General features: G+C 43.9%; 1 long non-coding RNA gene across 1 annotated transcript in view; it reads left to right on the forward strand.

Moving 5' to 3' along the window:
* Positions 1-8356, forward strand: part of LOC308611479 — a 678306-nt gene extending 669950 nt beyond the window's left edge. Inside the window, exon 3 of the long non-coding RNA XR_014014913.1 lies at positions 8275-8356. This is a non-coding gene — a long non-coding RNA (uncharacterized lncRNA). The remainder of the gene's footprint in view (positions 1-8274) is intronic.
* Positions 8357-24597: the final 16241 nt, after the last annotated feature.

Genomic DNA, 24597 nt, shown 5'->3' on the forward strand with positions numbered 1-24597 from the left:
ATGGAGCATTGTGATGTGAAGACCATGGATAATTGTTGACGATCGTCATGGGGCATTGTGATGACAAGAGTTATGGAATATTGTGATCACAAGGGTTTGCAACATTGTGATGACAGTGTTCATGGTTCATTTAGATGAAAAGGGGCATGAAACACTTTGATAACATGGGTTTTGGAGCATTGTGATGAGAAGGGTCATGCGGCCTTGTGATGACAAGTCCATGGAACATCGTAATGGCAGGGGTCATGGAGAATTCTTAAGACAGGTGTAATGGAGCACTGTGTTGAGAAGGCCATGGAGCATTCTGATGACATGTGTCATGGAGCTTTGTGATGACAAGGGCATTGAGCAATGTGATAAGAGCATTCATGGAGCATTGTGGTGACAATGACATTGAGCATTGTGATGCCAAGGGTCAAGGTTCTTTGTGATGACAAAAGTCATGGAGCATTTTGATGACAAAGGCGTTGTGCATTGTCATGAGAAGGGCAGGGAGCATTGTGATGACAAGGTCATGGAGCAATTTGATGAAAAGTGTCATGGAACATTTTGATGTCAGGGGTTATGGAACATTGTGATGTCAGGGGTCATGGAGCATTTTGATGAAAAGGGTTTTGGAGCATTTTGATGACAGTGGTTATGGAACATTGTGATGTCAGGGGTCAACGAACATTGTGATGATAAGTGCATGTACCATTGTGATGACAGGAGTCACGGAACATTGTGACAACAGTGGTGAGGGAGTATTGTGATGAATAGTGAAGTAACATGGTGATATGAGTGGTGAGAGGGCATTTTGATGAGAAGTGCTTTGAGCATTGTGATGACAAGGTGTATGGAGCATTGTGATGACAAGATTGTGGAGCACTCTGATGACAAGCACATGGCGCATTGTGATTACATGTGTCATGGAGCATTGTGCTGACAAGCGCATGGAGCATTGTGATGACAAGGGTCATGGAGCATTGTGCTGAGAAAGGCATAGAACATTGTGACGACAAAGGTCAAAGAGCATTGTGATGAAAATTTCATGGAGCATTGTGGTTAAAAACGTCACAGAGACTGTTGATGACTAGGGCATGGACCACTGTGATGACAAAGGTCATGAAGCATTGTGATGACTGGAGTCACGGATCATTGTGATGATAGGGGTCATGGAGCATTGTGATAACAAGGGCATGGATCATTGTGATTACAAGGTCATGGAGCATTGTGATGACAAGGGCATGGAACATTGTGATGAGAATGTCATGGAGTATTTGAAGAAAGGTGACAGGGAGCATTGTGATGACATATGTCATGGTCCATTGCGATGACAATGACAGGGAACATTGTGATGCCAAATGTAATGGAGGATTGTCATGACAAATATAATGGAGCATTGTGATGAATAGGGCTACAAGCATTATGATGACAAGGGCCATTGATAATTTTCATGACAAGGTCGTGAAGCATTGTGATGACAAGGTCCTGGAGCATTGTCATGAGAAAACCATGGAGACTTGTGATGACAAATCTCATGGAGCATACTGATGAGAAGGGGCACGGAGCATTGTGATTTCAGGGATCTTGGAACATTGTGATGACAAGGGCATGGAGCATTGTGAGGAGAAGGCCAAGCAGCTTTCTAATGATATGCTTCATTGAGATTTGTGATGACAAGGGCATGGAGAATTATGATTACAAGGGTCTTAGAGCATTGTGATGAAAAAGACATGGATCATTGTGATGAAAAAGGCATGGAGCCTTGTCATTACAGGGTTCAAGGAGCATACAGACAACAAGTGTCAGGGAGCATTTTGATGACAAGTGTATTGAGCACTGTGATGACAAAGATCATGGAGCATTGTGATGAGAAAACCATGGATAACTGTGATGACGATCATCATGCGGCATTTTGATGACAAGCGTTATGGAATATTGTGATCACAAGGGTTTGGAACATTGTGATGACTGGATTCATGGATGATTTAGATGAAAAGGGGCATGGAGCAGTGTGATAACATGGGTCTTGGAGCATTGTGATGAGAAGGGTCATGGGGCCTTGTGATGACAAGGCCATGGAACATTGTGATGACAGGGGTCATTGAGCATTCTTATGACAGGTGTAATGGAGCACTGTTATGGGAAGGCCGTGGAGCAGTCTGATGACATTTGTCATGGAGCTTTGTGATGACAAAGGCATGGAGCAATGTGATGAGAGTGTTCATGGAACATTGTGATGACAATGATATGGACCATTGTGATGACAAGGGTCATGGATCTTTGTGATGACAAAGGTCATGGAGCATTTTGATGGCCAGGTCGTTGAGCTTTGTGATGAGAAGGGCAGGGAGCATTGTGATGACAGGGTCATGGAGCAATTTGATGAAAAGTGTCATGGAACAATTTGATGACAGGTGTTATGGAACATTGTGATGTCAGGGGTCATGGAGCTTTTTGATGAAAAGCGTCATGTAGCATTGTGATGACAGGGGTCATGGAATATTGTGATGACATGGTTGAGGGAGTATTGTGACAAATATTGATGTAGCATTGTGATATCATTGGTGACAGAGCATTTTGATGAGAAGTACATGGAGAGTTGTGATGATAAGTCTTATGGAGCATTGTGATGACAAGATTTTTGAACACTGTGATGAAAAGCGCATGGTGCATTGTGATTACATGTGTCATGGAGCATTGTGCTGAGAAGCGCCTGGAGCATTGCGATGACAAGCGCATGGAGCATTGTGGTTAAAATTGTCACAGAGACTGTTGATGACGAGGGCATGGACCATTGTGATAACAAAGGTCATGAAGCATTGTGATGACTGGAGTCACGTAGCATTGTGATGACAGGGTCATGGATTATTGTGATAACAAGTGCATGGAACATTGTCTAATAAGTTTCATGGATTATTGCGATGACAGTTTGAATGACGCATTGTGATGACAAGGGCATGGAGCATTGTGATGACCAGGTCATGCAATATTGTGAAGAGAGGTGTCAGGGAGCATTGTGATGACATATGTTATGGCCCATTGTGATGACAATAGCATGGAGCATTGTGATGCCATGTGTCATGCAGGATTCTGATGACAAAGGTAATGTAGCATTGTCATGACAATGGCTAGGAGCATTGTGATGACGAGGGTCAGGGATCATTGTGCTGACATGTGCATGGAGATTTTTGATGACAAGGGTCATGGAACATTCTGATGAAATGCTTGTGGCGTATTTTGATGACAATGGCATAGAGCATTGTGATGAAAACGTCATGGGGCATTGTGATGAAAAAGGCATGGAGCCTTTTTGTGACAGGGTTCAAGGAGCATTCTGACGACAAGTGTCAGGGAGCATTGTGATGACAAGTGTATTGAGAATTGTGATGACAAAGGCCATGGAACATTGTGATCACAAGTGATTGGAGCATTGTGATGACAGAGGTGACGGATCATTTTAATTTCAAGGAGCATGGAGCATTGTGATGACAAGGGCATGAATCAATGTGATCCCATGGTTCATGGAGGATTGTGATGACAACTGTAATGGAGTATTTTGATGACAAGCACATAGAGCATTGTAATGACAAGGGCATATAGCATTTTGCTGACAAAGGCCTGGAACATTGTGATCACAGGTGTCACGGAGCACTGTGATGACAAGCTCATGGAGCATTGTGAATACAGGGGTCATGGAGCATTGGGTTGACAAGGGCATGGGACAATGTGATTACAGGTGTCTTAAGCATTGTGATGACAAGTGTCATGTAGCCTTGTGATGACAAGGCCGTTGAACATTGTGATGGCAGGGGTCATGGAGCATTGGGCTGAAAATGTTCATGGAGTATTGTGAAGACAGGGGTCATGGAGCATTATGATGTCAAGGGAATGGAGATTTGGGATGACAAGAGTCCCTGATCATTGTGTTGTCAGGTGTCATGGACTGTTGTGATGACTGTCGTAATGGAGAATAGTGATGATATTGGTCATGGAGCATTGTGATGATAAGGTGATGGAGCATTTGGCTGAAAATATTCATGGAGTATTGAGATGACAGTGGTCATGGAGCATTGCAATGACAAGGGCATGTAGCATTTTGCTGACAAAGGCATGGAGCATTGCGATGACAGGTGTCATGGAGCACTGTGATGACAAGTGTCACAGACCATTGTGAATACAGAGGTCATGGAGCTTTGGGATGACTAGGGCATGGATCATTTTGATGACAAGGGTCATGGAGTTTGGGCTGAATATATTCATGGAATATTGTGATGACAGGTGTCATGGAGCATTGTGATGACTAGGTAATGGGGCATTTTGATGACAAGAGTCCCGGATCACTGTGTTGTCAGGTGTCATGGAGTGTTGTGATGACAGTGGTCATGGAGCATTGTGATGATATTGGTCATGGAGCATTGCGATGAGAAAGTCATGGAGCATTGGGCTGAAAATATTCATGGAGCTTTGTGATGACAGAGGTCATGGATCATTTTGATTTCAAGGAGCATGGAGCACTGTGATGACAAGGGCATGAAACAATGTGATCCCAGGGTTCATGGAGGGTTGTGATGACAATGGTAATGGAGTATTGTGATGACAAGTGCATAGAGCATTGTAATGACAAGGTCATGTAGCATTTTGCTGACAAAGGCATGGAGCATTGTGATGACAGGTGTCATGGAACACTGTGATGACAAGCATCACGGAGAATTGTGAATACAGGGGTCATGGAGCATTGGGATGACAAGGGCATGGATCATTGTGATGACAAGGGTCATGGAGCATTGGGATGAAAATATTCATGGAGTATTGTGATGACAAGGGACATGGAGCGTTGTGATGACAGGGTTCATGGAGCATTGTGATGAGAAGATCATGGAGCATTGGGCTGAAAATGTTCATGGAGTATAGTGATGACAGGTGTCATGGAGCATTTAGATGACAAGGTACTGGAGCATTGTGAGGAGAAGACCATGGAGCCTTGTGATGATATGTGTCATGGAACATTCTGATGAAAAGGGGCATGGAGCATTGTGATTACAGGGGTTGTGGAGAACTGTGATGACAAGGGCATGGAGCATTGGGATGAGAAGGCTATGGAGCCTTGTCATCACATGGTTCAAGGAGCATACTGACGACAAGTGTCAGGGATCATTGTGATGACAAGGGTATTGAGCATTGTGGTGACAAAAGTCATGGAGCATTGTAATGAGAAGAACATGGATAATTGTGATGACGAGCGTCATGGTTCGTTGTGATGATAAGTGTTATGGAACATTTTGATCACAAGGATTTGGAGCATTGTGATGAGAGAGGTCTTGGAGCATTATGATTTCATTGTGATGACAATAGCATGAAGCATTATGATGGTGGGCATGGTGCATTTTGATGACAGGGCTCATGGAGCATTGAGATGAAAAGGGGCATGGAGCATTGTGATTACAGGGGTCATGGAGCTTTGTGATGACAGGTGTAATGGAGCATTGTGATGGCAAGGGCATGGAGCACTGTGATGAGAAGGCCATGGAGCATTCTGATGACATGCGTCATGGAGATTTGTGACGACAAGGGCATGGAGCAATGTGATGAGAACGATCATGGAGCATTGTGATGACAATGACATGGAGCATTGTGATGCCAAGGGTCATGGTTCTTTGTGATGACAAAGTCATGGAGCATTTTGATGACAAGGGCGTTGTGCATTGTGATGATAAGGGCAGGGAGCATTGTGATGACAGGGTCATGTAGCAATTTGATGAAAATGGTCAAGGAACATTTTGATGACAGGTGTTATGAAACATTTTGATGTCAGGGGTCATGGAACATTTTCATGACAGGGTTTATGGACCATTGTGATGACAGGAGAGTGGGTGTATTGTGATGACTAGTGAGGGAGCATTTTGATATCAGTGGTGAGAGAGCATTTTGATAAGACGTGCAAGGAACATTGTGATGACAAGTTTTATGGAGCATTGTGATGACATGGGTCATGGAGCACTGCGCTGACAAGCGCATGGAACATTGTGATGACAAGGGTCATGGAGCACTGAGCTGACAAAGGGACGGAGCATTGTGATAACAAGTGTCACGGAGCATTGTGATGAAAAGTTCATGGTGCATTGTGGTGACAAAGTTCACAGAGCCTTGTGATGATGAGGGCATGGATCATTGGGATGACACAGGTCATGAAGTTTTGTGATGACTGGAGTCACGGAGCATTGTGAGAACTGGTGTCATGGAGCATTGTGATGACAAGGGCATGCAGCATTGTGATGACAGGGGCATGGAGCATTGGTCTGACAAGTTTCATGGATAATTGTGTTGACTGTGGGCATGGCACATTTTGATGACAAGGGCATGGAGTATTGTGAAGACAGGTGTCAGGGAGCATTGTGATGACATATTTCATGTTCCATTGTGATGAAAATGGTATGGAGCATTGTGATGTCAAATGATTTGGAGGATTGTGAAGAGAAAGGGATTGGAGCATTGTGATGACAAATGCTTGGAGCATTGTGATGACAAGGGTCATGGAGCATTGTGATGACAACGGCCATTAAGAATTTTGAAGAAATGGTCGTGAAGCAATGTGGTGACACAGGAATGGAGATTGCTATGACAGGGGTCATGGGGCATTGCGATGACATGTGCATGGAGAATTGTGATGACAAGGGACATGGAGCACTGTGATGAAAACTGTCATGGAGCATTGGGATGACAAGGACGTGGAGAATTGTGATGAAAACGGACATGGAGCACTGTGATGACCAAAGCATGGAGCATTGTGATGGCAAGACCGTGGAGCACTGTGATGAGAAGACCATGGAAAATTGTGATGACGAGCGTCATGGAGCACTGTAATGACAAGGGCTATGGAGCATTGTGATGTCAGGGGACATGGAGCATTTTGATGAAAAGGAGCATAGAGCATTTTGATGACAGGCCTTATGGAACATTGTGATGTCATATGTCATCGAACATTGTGATGATAAGTGCATGTAGCATTGTGATGACAGGAGTCATGGAATATTGTGATGACAGGGGTGGGGGAGTATTCCGATGAATAGAGATGTAACATTGTGATGTCATTGGTGAGAGAGCATATTGATGAGAAGTGCATGGAGCATTGTGATGACAAGGTTAATGGAGCATTGTGATGACAAGATTGTGGAGCACTGTGATGGCAAGCGCATGGTGCACTTTGATGACATGTGTCATGGAGCATTGTGCTGTGAAGCGCATGGAGCATTGTAATGACAACGGTCATGGAGCATTGTGCTGAGAAAGGCAGAGAGTATTGTGATGACAAGGGTAAAAGAGCATTATGCTGAAAATATCATGGAGCCTTGAGGTTAAAAAGGTCACAGAGACTGTTGATGACGAGGGCATGGACCATTGTGATGACAAAGGTCATGAAGCATTTTGATGACTGGACTCACGGAGCATTGTGATGACATGGGTCATTGAGCATTGTGATAACAAGGGCATGGAACATTGTGATGAAAACGGCATGGAGCATTGGTCTAATAAGTTTCATGGATTATCGCAATGACAGTTGGAATGGCGCATTGTGATGACAAGGGCATGGAGCATTGTGAAGAACAGGTCATGCAGTATTGTGAAGACTGATATCATGGAGCATTGTGATGACATATGTAATGGCCCATTGTGATGACAAGGGCATGGAACATTGTGATGCCAAGTGTCATGGAGGATTCTGATGACAAATGTAATGAAGCTTTGTGATGACAATGGCTTGGAGCATTGTGATGACAAGGGTCAGGGTGCATTGGGCTGGCAAGTGCATGGAGAATTGTGATGACACGGGTCATGGAGCATTTGGATGACAAAATTGTGGAGTATTTTGATGACAATTGCATGGAGCATTTTGAAGAAAGCGGCATGGGGCATTGGGATGAAAATGTCATGTAGCCTTTTCGTGACAGGGTTCAAGGAGCATTCTGAAGACAAGTGTTAGTGAGCACTGTGATGACAAGTGTATTGAGAATTGTGATGACAAATGTCATGGAGCATTGTGATGAAAAGGGCATGGAGCTTTGTGATGACATGTGTTATGGAACATTGTGATCACAAGGGTTTTGAGCATTGTGATGACATAGGTCATGGATCATTTTGATTTCAAGGAGCATGGAGCATTGTGATGACAAGGGCCTGAAGCAATGTGATCCCACGGTTCATGGAGTATTGTGATGACAAGGGCATGGAGCATTGTAATGACAAAGTCATGTAGCATTTTGCTGACAAAGCCATGGAGCATTTTGATGACAGGTGTCATGGAGCACTGTAATGAAAATCGTCAGGGAGCATTGTGAATACAGGGGTCATGGAGCATTGGGATGACAAGGTCATGGATCTTTGTGATGACAAGGGTTAAGGAGTATTGGGCTGAATATGTTCATGGAATATTGTGATGATGGGGTCATGGAGCATTGTGAAGAGAGAGATCATGGAGAATTTTGATTTCATTGTGCTCACAATAGCCTGAAGCATTATAATGATGGGCATGATGCATTGTGATGACAGGGTTCATGGAGCCTTGAGATGAAAAGGGGCATGGAGCATTGTGATTACAGGGGTCTTGGAGCATTGTGAGGAAAAGGGCATGGAACATTTTGATGAGAAAGCCATGGAACATTCTGATGACATGTGTCATGGAGCTCTGTGATGACAAGGGCAGCGAGCAATGTGATTACAGTGGTCTTGGAGCATAGTGATGACAAGTGTCATGGAGCCTTGTGATGACAAGACAGTGTAACATTGGGATGGCAGGGGTCATGGAACATTGTTATGACAGGTGTCATGGAGCACTGTGAGGACAAGTGTCACAGAGCAATGTGAATACAGAGGTCATGGAGCATTGGGATGACTAGGGCACGGATCATTTTGATGACAAGGGTCATGGAGTTTGGGCTGAATATATTCATGGAGTATTGAGATGACAGGGGTCATGGAGCATTGTGATGACTAGGTAATTGGGCATTGTGATGACAAGAGTCCCGGATCATTGTGTTGTCAGGTGTCATGGAGTGTTCTGATGACAGTGGTCATGGAGCATTGTGATGATATTGGTCATGGAGCATTGCGATGAGAAAGTCTTGGAGCATTGGGCTGAAAATGTTCATGGAATATTGTGATGACAGGGGTCATGGAGCATTGTGATGACAAGGGCATAGAGCTTTGTGATGACAAGGGCATGGATAATTGTGATGACAAGGGTCATGGAGCATTCTGATGACAAGTTTGTGGAGTATTGTGCTGACAAACATGTAACACTGTGATGAGAAGTGTCATGGAACATAGTGATGCCAAGAATTTGGAGAATTGTGATGACCAGGGCATGGAGCATTATGATGGCAAGACCGTAGAGCATTGTGATGAGAAGGCCATGGATAATTGTGATGACTAGCGTCATGGGGCGTTGTGTTGATAAGTGTTATGGAACATTTTGATCACAAGGATTTGGAGCATTGTGGTGAAAGAGGTCATGGAGCATTATGATTTCATTGTGATGACAATAGCCTGAAGCATTATGATGATGGGCATGGTATATTGTGTTGACAGGGTTCATGGAGTGTTGAGATGAAAAGGGGCATTGTGATTACAGGGTTCTTGGAGCATTGTGATGAGAGGTGTAATGGAGCATTGTAATGCAAGGGCATGGAGCACTGTGATGAGAAAGCCATGGAGCATTCTGATGACATGCGTCATGGAGCTTTGTGACGACAAGGGCATGAAGCAATGTAATGAGAGCAATCATGGAACACTGTGATGACAATGACATGTAGCATTGTGATGCCAAGGGTCATGGATCTTTGTGATGACAAAGTCATGGAGCATTTTGATGACAAGGGTTTTGTGCATTGTGATGAGAAGGGCCGGGATCATTGTGATGACAGGGTCATGGAGCAATTTGATGAAAAGGGTTATGGAACATTTTGATGACATGGGTTATGGAACATTGTGATGTCAGGGGTCATGGAACATTTTCATGACAGGGGTTATGGACCATTGTGATGACAGGGGAGTGGGTGTATTGTGATGACTAGTGAGGGAACATTTTGATATCAGTGGTGAAAGAGCCTTTTGATAAGACCTGCAAGGAGCATTGTGATGACAAGGTTTATGGAGCATAGTGATGACATGGGTCATGGAGCACTGTGCTGACAAGCGCATGGAACATTGTGATGACAAGTGTCATGGAACATTGAGTTGACAAAGGGACAGAGCATTGTGATAACAAGTGTCACGGAGCATTGTGATGAAAAGTTCATGGAGCATTGTGGTGACAAAGTTCACAGAGCCTTGTGATGATGAGGGCATGGATCATTGTGATGACACAGGTCATGAAGCCTTGTGATGACTGTAGTCATGGAGCATTGTGAGAACTGGGGTCATGGAGCACTGTGATGACAAGGGCATGGAGCATTGTGATGACAGGGGCATGGAGCATTGGTCTGACAAGTTTAATGGATAATTGTGTTGACAGTGGGCATGGCACATTGTGATGACAAGGTCATGGAGTATTGTGAAGACAGGTGTCAGGGAGCATTGTGATGACATATTTCATGTTCCATTGTGATGACAATGGCATGGAGCATTGTGATGCCATGTGTTTTTGAGGATTGTGATGACAAAGGTAATGGAGCATTGTGATGACAAGGGCTTGGTTCATTGTGATGACAAGGGTCATGGAGCATTTTGATGACAAAGGCCATTGAGAATTTTGATGAAAAGGTTGTGAAGCATTGTGATGACAGAGGCATGGAGCTTGCTATGACAGGGGTCATGGGGCATTGCGATGACATGTGCATGGAGAATTGTGATGACAAAAATACGTAACATTGTGATGAGAACTGTCATGGAGCATTGCGAGGACAAGGACATGGAGAAATATGATGACAAGGGACATGGAGCATTGTGATGACCAGGGCATGGAGCATTTTGATGAAAAGGGTCATGGAGCATTTTGATGACAGGGGTTATGGAACATTGTGTTGTCTTAGGTCTTCGAACTTTGTGATGATATGTGCATATAGCATTGTGATGACAGGAGTCATGGAACATTGTGATGACAGGGGTGAGGGAGTATTGTGATGAATAGTGATTTAACATTGTGATATCAGTGGGGAGAGAGCATATTGATGAGAAGTGCATGAAGCATTGTGAAGACAAGATTGTGGAGCACTGTGATGACAAGCGCATGGTGCATTGAGATGACGTGTCATGGAGCATTGTGCTGACAAGTGCATGGAGCATTGTGATGACAACGGTCATGGAGCATTGCGCTGAAAAAGGCATAGAGTATTGTGATGACAAGGGTCAAAGAGCATTGCGATGAAAATTTCATGGAGCATAGAGGTTAAAAAGGTCACAGAGACTGTTGATGACGAGGGCACGGACCATTGTGATGACAAAGGTCATGAAGCATTGTGATGACTGGAGTCACGGAGCATTTTGATAACACCGCCATGGAGCATTGTGATGACAAGGGCATGGAACATTGGTCTAATCAGTTTTATGGATTATTGCAAGGACAGTTGGAATGGCGCATTGTTATGACAAGGGCATGGAGCATTGTGAAGACCACGTCATGCTATATTGTGAAGACAGGTGTCAGGGAGCATTGTGATGACATATGTAATGGCCCATTGTGATGACAATGGCATGGAGCATTGTGATGCCAAGTGTCATGGAGGATTCTGATGACAAAGGTAATGAAGCTTTGTGATGACAATGGTTTGGAGCATTGTGATGACAAGTGTCATGGAGCATTGTGCTGGCAAGTGCATGGAGAATTGTGATGACACGGGTCATGGAGCATTTTGATGACAAAATTGTGGAGTATTTTGATGACAATGGCATGGAGCACTGTGATGAAAATGGCATGGGGCTTTGTGATAAAAAAGGCATGGAGCCTTTTATTGACAGGTTTCAAGGAGCATTCTGACGACAAGAGTCAATGAGCATTGTGATGACAAGTGTTATGGAACATTGTGCTCACAAGGTTTTGGAGCACTGTGATGACAGAGTCATGGATCATTTTGATTTCAAGGAGCATGGAGCATTGTGATGACAAGGGCATGAAGCAATGTGATCCCAAAGTTCATGGAGTATTGTGATAAATTGGTAATGCAGTTTTGTGATGACAAGCACATAGAGCATTGTAATGACAAGGTCATGTAGCATTTTGCTGACAAAGGCATGGAGCACTGTGATGACAGGTGTCATGCAGCACTTTGGTGACATGCGTCACTGAGCATTGTGTATACAGGGGTCATGGAGCATTGGGATGACAAGCACATGGATGATTGTGATGATAAGCGTCATGGAGCATTGGGCTGAAAATGTTCATGGAGTATAGTGATGACAGGGATCATGGAGCATTGTGATGATTAGGGAATTGAGCATTGTGATGACAAGAGTCCAGTATCACTGTGTTGTCAGTGGTCATGGAGTGTTGTGATGAGAGTGGTCATGGAGCATTGTGATGAGAATGTCATGGAGCATTGGGCTGAAAATGTCCATGGAGTATTGTGACTACAGGGGTCATGAAACATTGTGATGACAAGGAAATGTAGCATTGTGAATAGAAGACCATGGAGACTTTTGATGACATGTCTCCTGGAGCATTCTGATGAAAAGGGGCAAGGAGCATTGTGATTACAGGAGTCTTGGAACATTGTTATGACAAGGGCATGGAGCATTGTGAGGAGGCCATGGAGTATTCTGATGATAAGCCTCATGGAGCTTTTTGATGACAAGTGCATGGAGCACTGCGATTACAGGGGTCTTGGAGAATTGTGATGAAAAGGGCATGGAGCCCTGTCATGAGAGGGTTCAAGGAGCATACTGACGACAAGTGTCAGGGAGCATTGTGATGACAAGTGTATAGAGCATTGTGATGACAAGGGTTATGGAGCATATTGATGAGAAGACCATGGATAATTGTGATGATGAGCGTCATGGGGTGTTGTGACGATAAGAGTTATGGAACATTGTGATCAAAAGAGTTTGGAGCATTGTGATGACAGAGGTCATCGAGCATTTTGATTTCATTTTGATGACAATAGCCTGAAGCATTATGATGATGGGCATGGTACATTGTGTTGACAGGGTTCATGGAGCATTGAGATGAAAAGGGGCATGGAGCATTGTGATTAAAAGCGTCTGAGAGCATTGTGATGAAAAGGCAAGGAGCGTTGTGATGACAAGGGCATGGAACATTCTGTTGGCATGCTTCATGGATCTTTGTGATGAGAAGGGCATGGAGAATTTTGATTACAGGGGTCTTGGAGCATTGAGATGACAAGTGTCATGAACCCTTGTGAATGACAACGCCGTGGAACATTGTGATGGCAGGAGTCATGGAGCATTGTTATGACAGGGGTAATGGAGCATTGTGATGAGAAAGACATGGAGCATTGGTCTGAAATATTTCATGGATTATTGTGATGAGAGTGGGCATGGAGCATTGTGATGACAAGGGCACAGAACACTGTGATACATGAGTCAATGAAGTTTGTAATGACAAGGACATGGAGCATTGTGATGAGAAGGGCATTGAGCATTGTGATTACAAGTGTCATGGAGCTTTGGGATGAAAATGACATGGAGCATTGTGATGCCAAGGGTCATGGAGCTTTCTGATGACAAAGGTCATGGAGCATTTTGATGACAAGTGTGTGGTGCATTGTGATGAGAAGGGCAGGGAGTATTTTGGTGACAAGGTTATGCAGGAATTTGATGAAAAGTGCAATGGAACATTTTGAAGACAGGGGTTATAGAACATTGTGATGTCAGGGGTAATGGATCTTTGGGTTGAAAAGGATCATGGAGCATTTTGATGACAGGGGTTATGGAACATTGTGATGTCAGGGGTCAGGGATCATTGTTATTATATGGGGATGTAGCATTGTGATGACAGGGGTCATGGAATATTGTGATTACAGCGGTGAGGGAGTATTGTGACGACTAGTGATGTAACACTGTGATATCTCTTGTGAGAGAGCATTTTGATGAGAAATGCATGGAGCATTGTGATTACAAGGTTTATCGAGCATTGCAATGAAAAGTTTGTGGACCTTTGTGAGGAAAAGCGTGTGGCACATTGTGATGACAAGGGACATGGAATATTTTTCTGCCAAAGGCATGGAGCATGGTAATGACAATGGTCATGGAGCATTGTGATGAAAATTTCATGGAGCATTGTGGTTCCAAATGTCACAGAGCCTTGTGATGACGCGGGCATGGACCACTGTGATGGCAAACGTTATGTAGCATTGTGATGACTGGAGGCACGGAGCATTGAGATGACAGGGGTCATGGAGGATTGTGATGACTAGGGCATGGAGCATTGTGATGATAGGGGCATGAAACATTGGTCTAACCAGTTTCATAGATTATTGTGAATACAGTGGGCATGGTGCATTGTGATGAAAACGGCATGGGGCATTGTGATGAAAAAGGCATGGAGACTTTTGGTGACAGTGTTCAAGGAGCATTCTGACGACAAGTGTCAGGGAGCATTGTGATGACATGTGTGTTGAGAATTGTGATGACAAGTCATGGAGCATTGTGATGAAAAGGGCATGGATTATTGTGATGACAGGCATCATGGAGCGTTGTGATGACAAGTGTTACGCAACACTGTGATCACAAGGGTTTGGAGCATTGTGATGACAGAGGTCATGGATCATTTTGACTTGAAGGAGCATGGAGCATTGTGATGTCTAGGACATGAAACAATGTGATCCCACGGTTCATGGATGATTGTGATGACAATGGTAATGGCATATTGTGATGACAAGCGCATAGAGCATTGTAATGACAAGGTCATGTAGCTTTTTGCTGACAAAGACATGGAGCATTGTGATGACAGGTGTCATGGAGCACTGTGATGACAAGCGTCATGGAGCATTGCGAATACAGGGTTCATGGATCATTGGGATGAAAAGGGCATGGATCATTGTGATGACAAGTGTCATGGAGCATAGGGCTGGAAATGTTCATGGAGTATTGTGATGAGAGTGGTCATGGAGCATTGTGATGTCTAGGGAAAGGAACATTGTGATGACAAGACTCTCGGATCATTGTGTTGTCAGGTGTCATGGAGTTATGTGATGACAGTGGTCATGGAGCATTGTGATGATATTGGTCATGGAGCATTGTGATGAGAAGGTCATGGAGCATTGGGCTGAAAATGCTCATGGAGTATTGTGAAGACAGTTTTCATGGAGCATTGTGATGTCAATGGAATGGAGCATAGTGATGACAAGGTCCTGGAGCATTGTGATGAGAAGAACATGGAGACTTTTGATGTTAAGTCTCATGGAGCATTCTGATGAAAAGGGGCATGGAGCAGTGTGATTACAGGGGTCTTGGAGCATTGTGAAAACAAGGGCTTGGAGCATTGTGACGAAAAGGCCATGGAGCACTCTGCTGACAGGCGTCATGGAGCTTTGTGATGACAAGGGCATGGAGCATTGTGATTAACGGGGTCTTGGAGCATTGTGATGAAAAGGGCATGGATCATTGTGATGAAAAAGGCATGGAGCCTTTCCATGACAGGTTTCAAGGAGCATACAGACAACAAGTGTCAGGGAACATTGTGATGACATGTGTATTGAGCATTGTGATGACAAATTTCATGGAGCATTGTGATGAGAAGGCCATGGATAATCATGATGATGAGCGTCAGGTGTGTTGTGATGATAAGTGTTATGGAACATTGTGATCACAAGGGTTTGGAGCATTATGATGACACATGTCATTGAGCATTTTTATTTCATTGTGATGACAACAGCCTGAAGCATTATGATGATGGTCATGGTGCATTGTGATGACAGTGTTCATGGAGCACTGAGATGAAAATGGGCATGGAGCATTGTGATTACAGGGGTCTTGGAGCATTGTGATGACAAGGGCATGGAGCAATGTGATGAGAAGTCCATTGAACATTCTGATGACATGCGTCATGGAGCTTTGTGATGACAAGGGCATGGAACACTGTGATGACAGGGGCATGGAGCATTGTTCTGACAAGTTTCATAGATTATTGTGATGACAGTGGGCATGGTGCATTGTGATGACAAGCGCATGGACCATTGTGATGAGAAGGTCATGGAATATTGTGAAGACAGGTGTCAGGGAGCATTGTGATGATATATATCATGGTCCATTGCGATGACAATGGCATGGACAATTGTGATGCCAAATCTATTGGAGGATTGTGATGACAAATATAATTGAGCATCGTAATGACTAGGACTTTGAGCATTATGATGACAATTGCCATTGAGAATTTTCATGAAAATGTCGTGAAGCATTGTGATGACATTGTCCTGGAGCATTGCGATGAGAAAACCATGGAGCCTTGTGATGACAAGTCTCATGGAGCATACAGATGACAAGGGGCATGGAACATTGTGATTACAGGGCTCTTGGATCATTGTGATGACAAGGGCATGGAACATTGTGAGGAGAAGGCAAAGGAGCATTCTGATGACATGTGTCATTGAGGTTTCTGATGACAAAGGCATGAAGCATTGTGATTACAGGGGTCTTGGAGCATTGTGATGAAAAGGGCATGGATCATTGTGATGAAAAAGGCATGGAGCCTTCTCATGCCAGGGTTCAAGTAGCATACAGACAAAAAGAGTCAGGGAGCATTTTGATGACAAGGGTATTGAGCATTGTGATGACAATGGTCATGGAGCATTGTGATGAGAAGACCATGGAAAATTGTGATGACGAGTGTCATGGGGCATTGTGATGACAAGTGTTATGGAATATTGTGATCACAGGGGTTTGGAGCATTGTTATGACAGAGGTCATGGAGTATTTTGATTTCATTGTGATGAAAATAGCATGAAGCATTATGATGATGGGCATGGTGCATTTTGATGAGAGGGTTCATGGATCATTGAGATGAAAATGGGCATGGAGCATTGTGATTACAGGGGTCTTGGAACATTGTGATGACAAGGCCATAGAACATCGTAATGGCAGGGTTCATGGAGCATTTTTATGACAGGGAAAATGGAGCATTGTAATGGCAACTGCATGGAGCACTGTGATGAGAAGGCCATGGAGTATTCTGATGACATGCGCCATGGAGCTTTGTGATGACAAGGGCATGGAGCAATGTGATGAGAGCGTTCTTGGAGAATTCTGATAACATTGACATGGAGCATTGTGTTTCCAAGCGTCATGAATCTTTGTGATGACAAAGGTCATGGAGCATTTTGATGACAAGTGTGTTGGCAATGTGATGAGAAGTGCTGTGAGCATTGTGATGACAGTGTCATGGAGCAATTTGATAAAAAGCGTTATGGAATATTTTGATGACAAGGGTTATGGAACACTGTGATTTCAGCGGTCATGGAGCATTGCGATGAAAAGGGTAATGGAGCATTTTGATGACAGGGGTTAAGGAACATTGTGATGTCAGGGGTCATCGAACATTGTGATGATAAGTGCATGTAGCATTGTGATGACTGGAGTCATGGAGTAATTTGATGACAGGGGGGAGGGAGTATTGTGATGAATAGTGATGTAACATTGTGATATCAGTGGTGAGAGAGCATTTTGGTGAGAAATGCATGGAGCATTGTGAAGACAATGGTTATGGAGCATTGTGATGACAAGGTTGTGGAGCACTGTGATGACAAGAGTATGGCGCATTGTGATGACATGTGTCACGGAGCATTGTGCTGACAACCTCATGGAGCACTGTGATGACAAGGGTCACGGAGCACTGTGCAGAGAAAGGCATAGAGCATTGGGATGACAAGGGTCAAAGAGCATTTTGATGAAAAGTTCATGGAGCATTGTGGTGAAAATGGTCACAGAGACTGTTGATGACGAGGGCATGGACCATTTTGATAACAATGGTCATGAAGCATTATGATGACTGGAGTCACGGAGTATTGTGATGACAGGGGTCATGGAGCATTGTCATAAAAAGGGCATGGAGCATTGTGATGACAAGGGCATGGACCATTGGTCTAATAAGTTTCATGGATTATTGCGATGACAGTTGGAATGGTGCATTGTGATGACAAGGGCATGGAGCATTGTGATGACCAGGTCATGCAGTATTGTGAAGACAGGTGTCAGGGAGCATTGTGATGACATATGTAAAGGCCCATTGTGATGACAATGGCATGGAGCATTGTGATTCCAAGTGTCATGGAGGATTCTGATAACAAAGGTAATGGAGCATTGTGATGACAATTGCTTGGAGCATTGTGATGACAGAGGTCATGGATCATTTTGATTTCAAGGGGCATGGAGCACTGTGATGTCTAGGACATGAAACATTGTGATCCCACGGTTCATGGAGGATTGTGATGACAATGGTAATGGAATATTGTGATGAAAAGCGCATAGAGCATTGTAATGACAATGTCATGTAGCATTTTGCTGACAAAGCCATGGAGCATTGTGATGACAGGTGTCATGGAGCACTGTGATGACAAGCGTCACGGAGCATTGTGAATACAGGGTTCATGGATCATTGGGATGACAAGGGCATGGATAATTGTGATGACAAGGGTCATGGAGCATAGGGCTGAAAATGTTCATGGAGTATTGTAATGAGAGGAGTCATGGAGCATTGTGATGTCTAGGGAAAGGAACATTGTGATGACAAGAGTCTCGGATCATTTTGTTGTCTGGTGACATGGAGTTTTGTGATGACAGTGGTCATGGAATATTGTTATGATACTGTTCATGGAGCATTGTGATGAGAAGGTCATGGAGCATTGGGCTGAAAATGTTCATGGAGTATTGTGAAGACAGGGGTCATGGAGCATTGTGATGACTATGGAATGGAGCATAGTGATGTCAAGGTCCTGAAGCACTGTCATGAGAACATGGAGACTTGTGATGCCAAGTCTCATGGAGCATTCTGATGAAATGTGGCATGGTGCATTGTGATTACAGGGGTCTTGGAGCATTGTGAAAACCAGGGCTTGGAGCATTGTGAGGAAAAGGCAATGGAGCACTCTGCTGACAGGCGTCATGGAGCTTTGTGATGACAAGGGCATGGAACTTTGTAATTAAAGGGGTCTTGGAGCATTGTGATGAAAAGGGCAAGGATCATTGTGATGAAAAAGGCATGGAGCCTTTCCATGACAGAGTTTAAGGAGCATACAGACAACAAGTGTCAGGGAACATTGTGATGACAAGTGTATTGAGCATTGTGATGACATATTTCATGGAGCATTGTGATGAGAAGACCATGGATAATCGTGATGATGAACGTCAGGGGTGTTGTGATGATAAGTGTTATGGGATATTGTGATCACAAGGGTTTGGAGCATTATGATGACAGAAGACATTGAGCATTTTGATTTCATTGTAATGACAACAGCCTGAAGCATTATGATGATGGGCATGGTGCATTGTGATGACAGGGTTCATGGAGCATTAAGATGAAAAGGGGCATGCAGCATTGTGATTACAGGGTTCTTGGAGCATTGTCATGACAAGAGCATGGAGCATTGTGATGAGAAGGGCATGGAACATTCTGATGACATGCGTCATGGAGCTTTGTGATGAAAAGGGCATGGAGCATTGTGATGACAGGGGCATGGAGCATTGTTCTGACAAGTTTCATAGATTATTGTGATGACAGTGGGCGTAGTGCATTGTGATGACAAGCGCATGGAACATTGTGATGAGAAGGTCATGGAGTATTGTGAAGACAGGTGTTAGGGAGCATTGTGATGATATATGTCATGGTCCATTGTGATGACAATGGCATGGAGCATTGTGATGCCAAATATAATTGAGGATTGTGATGACAAATATAATGGAGCATTGTAATGACTAGGGCTTGGAGCATTATGATGACAAGGGCCAATGAGAATTTTCATGACAAGGTCGTGAAGCATTGTGATGACAAGGTCCTCGAGCATTGTGATGAGAAAACCATGGAGCCTTGTGATGACAAGTCTCATGGAGCATACTGATGACAAGGTGTATGGAACATTGTGATTACAGGGGTCTTGGAACATTGTGATGACAAGGGCATGGAGCATTGTGAGGAGAAGGCAAAGGAGCATTCTGATGACATGCGTCATTGAGCTTTCTGATGAGAAAGGCATGAAGCATTGTGATTACAGGGGTCTTGGAGCATTGTGATGAAAAGGGCATGGATCATTGTGATGAAAAAGGCATGGAGCCTTTTCATGACAGGGTTCAAGGAGCATACAGACAACAAGAGTCAGGGAGCATTTTGATGACAAGTGTATTGAGCATTGTGATGACAAGTGTTATGGAATATTGTGATCACAAGGGTTTGGAGCATTGTTATGACAGAGGTCATTGAGCATTTTGATTTCATTGTGAAGACAATAGCATGAAGCATTATGATGATGGGCATGGTGCATTGTGATGACAGGGTTCATGGATCATTGAGATGAAAAGGGACATGGAGCACTGTGATTACACGGGTCTTGGAGCATTGTGATGACAACGCCATGGAACATCGTGATGGCTGGGTTCATGGAGCATTTTTATGACAGGAATAATGGAGCATTGTAATGGCAACGGCATGGAGCACTGTGATGAGAAGGCCATTGAGTATTCTGATGACATGCGTCATGGAGCTTTGTGATGACATGGGCATGGAGCAATGTGATGAGAGTGTTCATGGAGCATTGTGATAACATTGACATGGAGCATTGTGATGCCAAGCGTCATGGATCTTTGTGATGACAAAAGTCATGGAGCATTTTGATGAAGTGCGTTGGCAATGTGATGAGAAGGGCTGGGAGCATTGTGATGAGAGCGTCATGGAGCAATTTGATCAAAAGTGTTATGGAGTATTTTGATGACAAGGGTTTTGGAACACTGTGATGTCAGCGGTCATGGAGCATTTTGATGAAAATGGTCATGGAAAATTTTGATGACAGGGGTTAAGGAACATTGTGATGTGAGTGGTCATCGAACATTGTGATGATAAGTGCATGTATCATTGTGATGACAGGAGTCATGGAGCATTGGGATGACGGGGGAGGGAGTATTGTGATGAATAGTGATGTAACATTGTGATATCAGTGGTGAGAGAGCATTTTGAAGATAAATGCATGGAGCATTGTGAAGACTATGGTTATGGAGCATTGTGATGACAAGGTTGTGGAGCACTGTGATGACAAGTGCATGGTGCATTGTGATGACATGTGTCACGGAGCATTGTTCTGACAACCTCATGGAGCATTGTGATGACAAAGGTCATGGAGCACTGTGCAGAGAAAGGCATAGAGCATTGGGATGACAAGGGTCAAAGAACAATGTGATGAAAAGTTCATAGAGCATTGTGGTTTAAATGGTCACAGAGACTGTTGATGACGAGGGCATGGACCATTGTGATAACAGTGGTCATGAAGCATTGTGATGACTGGAGTCACGGAGTATTGTGATGACAGGGGTCATGGAGCATTGTGATAATAAGGGCATGGAGCATTGTGATGACAAGGGCATGGACCATTGGTCTAATAAGTTTCATGGATTATTGTGATGACTGTTGGAATGGTGCATTGTGATGACAAGGGCATGGAGCATTGTGATGACCAGGTCATGCAGTATTGTGAAGACAGGTGTCAGGGAGCATTGTGATGACATATGTAAAGGCCCATTGTGATGAGAATGGCATGGAGCATTGTGATGCCAAGTGTCATGGAGGATTCTGATAAAAAAGGTAATGGAGCATTGTGATGACAATGCCTTGGAGCATTGTGATGACAATGGTTAGGGAGCATTGTGCGGACAAGTGCATGGAGAATTCTGATGACAAATGTCATGGAGCATTCTGATGACAAGCTTGTGGAATATTTTGATGACAATGGCATGGAGCATTGTGATTAAAACGGCATGCGGCATTGTGATGGAATAGGCATGGAGCCTTTTCGTGACAGGGTTCAAGGTACAATCTGACGACAAGTGTCAGGGAGCATTGTGATGACAAGTGTATTGAGAATTGTGATGACAAAGGTCATGGAGCATTGTGATGAAAAGGGCCTGGAGTATTGTGATGACAGGCGTCATGGAGCGTTGTGATGACAAGTGTTATGGAACATTGTGATCACAAGGGTTTGGAGCATTGTGATGAGAGAGGTCATGGATCATTTTGATTTCAAGGTGCATGGAGCATTGTGATGACAGGGGTCATGGAGCATTGTGATATCAGTGATCACGGAGCATTTTGATGCAAAGGGTCATGGAGCATTTTGATGACAGGTGTTATGGAACATTGTGATGTCAGTGGTATCGAACATTGTGATGATAATTGTATGTAGCATAGTGATGACAGGAGTCATGGAACTCTGGGATGAGAGGGGTGAGGGAATATTGTGATGAATAGTGATGTAAGATTGTGATATCAGTGGTGAGAGAGCATTATGATGAGAAGTGCATGGAGCATTGTGATGACAAGGTTTATGGAGCATTGTGATGGCAAGATTGTGGAGCACTCTGATGACAAGTGCATGGTGAATTGTGAAGATATGTGTCATGGAGCATTGTGCTGACAAGCGCATGGAGCATTGTGATGACAACGGTCATGGAGCACTGTGCTGACAAAGGCATGGAGCATTGTGATGACAGGTGTCATGGAGCACTCTGATGGCCAGCTTCACAAACCATTGTGAATACAGGGGTCATGGAGCTTTGGGATGACTAGGGCATGGATCATTGTGAGGACAAGGGTCATGGAGCTTTGGGCTGAAAATATCCATGGAATATTGTGATGACAGGGGTCATGGAGCATTGTGATGACTAGGTAATCGGGCATTTTGATGACAAGAGTCCAGGATTATTGTATTGTCAGGTGTCATGGAGTGTTGTGATGACAGTGGTCATGGAGCATTGTGATCATATTGGTCATGGAGCATTGTGATGAGAAGGTCATGGAGCATTGGGCTGAAAATGTTCATGGAGTATTGTGATGACAGGTGTCATGGAGCACTTTGATGACAAGGGCATTGAGCATTGTGATGAGAAGTTCATCGAATACTGTGAAGACAGGTGTCAGGGAGCATTGTGATGACATATGTCATGGTCCATTGTGATGACAATGGCATGGAGAATTGTGATGCCAAATGTAATGGAGGATTGTGATGACAAATATAGTGGAACATTGTGATGACTAGGGCTAGGAGCATTATGATGACAATGGCCATTGAAAATTTTCATGACAATGTCGTGAAGCATTGTGATGACAAGGTCCTGGAGCACTGTGATGAGAAAACCATGGAGCCTTGAGATGACAAGTCTCATGGAGCATAATGATGAAAAGTGGCATGGAGCACTGTGATTACAGGGCTCTTGCAACATTGTGATGACAAGGGCATGGAGAATTGTGAGGAGAAGACCAAGGGGCATACTAATGGCATGCGTCATTGAGTTTTGTGATGACAAGAGCATGGAGCATTGTGATTATAGGGGTCTTGGAGAACTGTGATGACAAGCGTCTCAAAGCATTGTGTATACAGGGGTCATGGATCATTGAGATGACAAGGGCATGGATCATTGTGATGACAAGGGTCATGGAGCATTGGGATGAAAGTGTTTATGGAGTATTGTGATGACAAGGCACTTGGAGCGTTGTGATGACAGGGGTCATGGAGCATTGTGATGAGAAGTTCATGGAGCATTGGGCTGAAAATGTTCATGGAGTATTGTGATGACAGGTGTCATGGAGCATTGTGATGACAAGGTACTGGAGCATTGTGATGAGAAGACCATGGAGCCTTGTGATGATATGTCTCATGGAACATTCTGATGAAAAGGGGCATGGAGCATTGTGATTACAGGGGTCGTGGAGCACTGTGATGACAAGGGCATGGAGCACTGCGATGAGAAGGCCATGGAGCCTTGTCATCACAGGGTTCAAGGAGCATACTGACGACAAGTGTCAGGAAGCAATGTGATGACAAGGGTATTGAGCAATGTGGTGACACATGTCATGGAGCATTGCGATGAGAAGACCATGGATAATTGTGGTGATGAGCTACATGGGGCGTTTTGATGATAAGTGTTATGGAACATTTTGATTACAAGGATTTGCAGCATTGTGATGAGAGAGGTAATGGAGCATTATGATTTCATTGTAATGACAATAGCATGAAGCATTATGATGGTGGGCATGGTGCATTGTGATGACAGGGTTCTTGGAGAATTGAGATTAAAAGGGGCATGCAGCATTTTGATTACAGTGGTCTTGGAGCATTGTGATGACATGTGTAATGGAGTATTGTGAGGGCAAGGCCATGGAGCACTGTGATGAGAAGGCCATGGAGCATTTTGATGACATGCGTCATGGAGCTTTGTGACGACAAGGGAATGGAGCAATGTGATGAGAGTGATCATGGAGCATTGTGATGACAATGACATGGAGCATTGTGATGCCAAGCGTCATGGATCTTTGTGATGACAAAGTCATGTAGCATTTTGATTACAAGGGCGTTTTGCATTGTGATGCGAAGGGCAGGGAGCATTGTGATGACAGGGTCATTGAGCAATCTGATGAAAAGGGACATGGAACATATTGATGACAGGGGTTATGGAACATTTTGATGTCAGGGG

Source organism: Mesoplodon bidens, assembly GCF_964165515.1.
Source record: "Mesoplodon bidens genome assembly, contig: HAP1_SCAFFOLD_43, whole genome shotgun sequence".
Taxonomy (NCBI): domain Eukaryota; kingdom Metazoa; phylum Chordata; class Mammalia; order Artiodactyla; family Ziphiidae; genus Mesoplodon; species Mesoplodon bidens.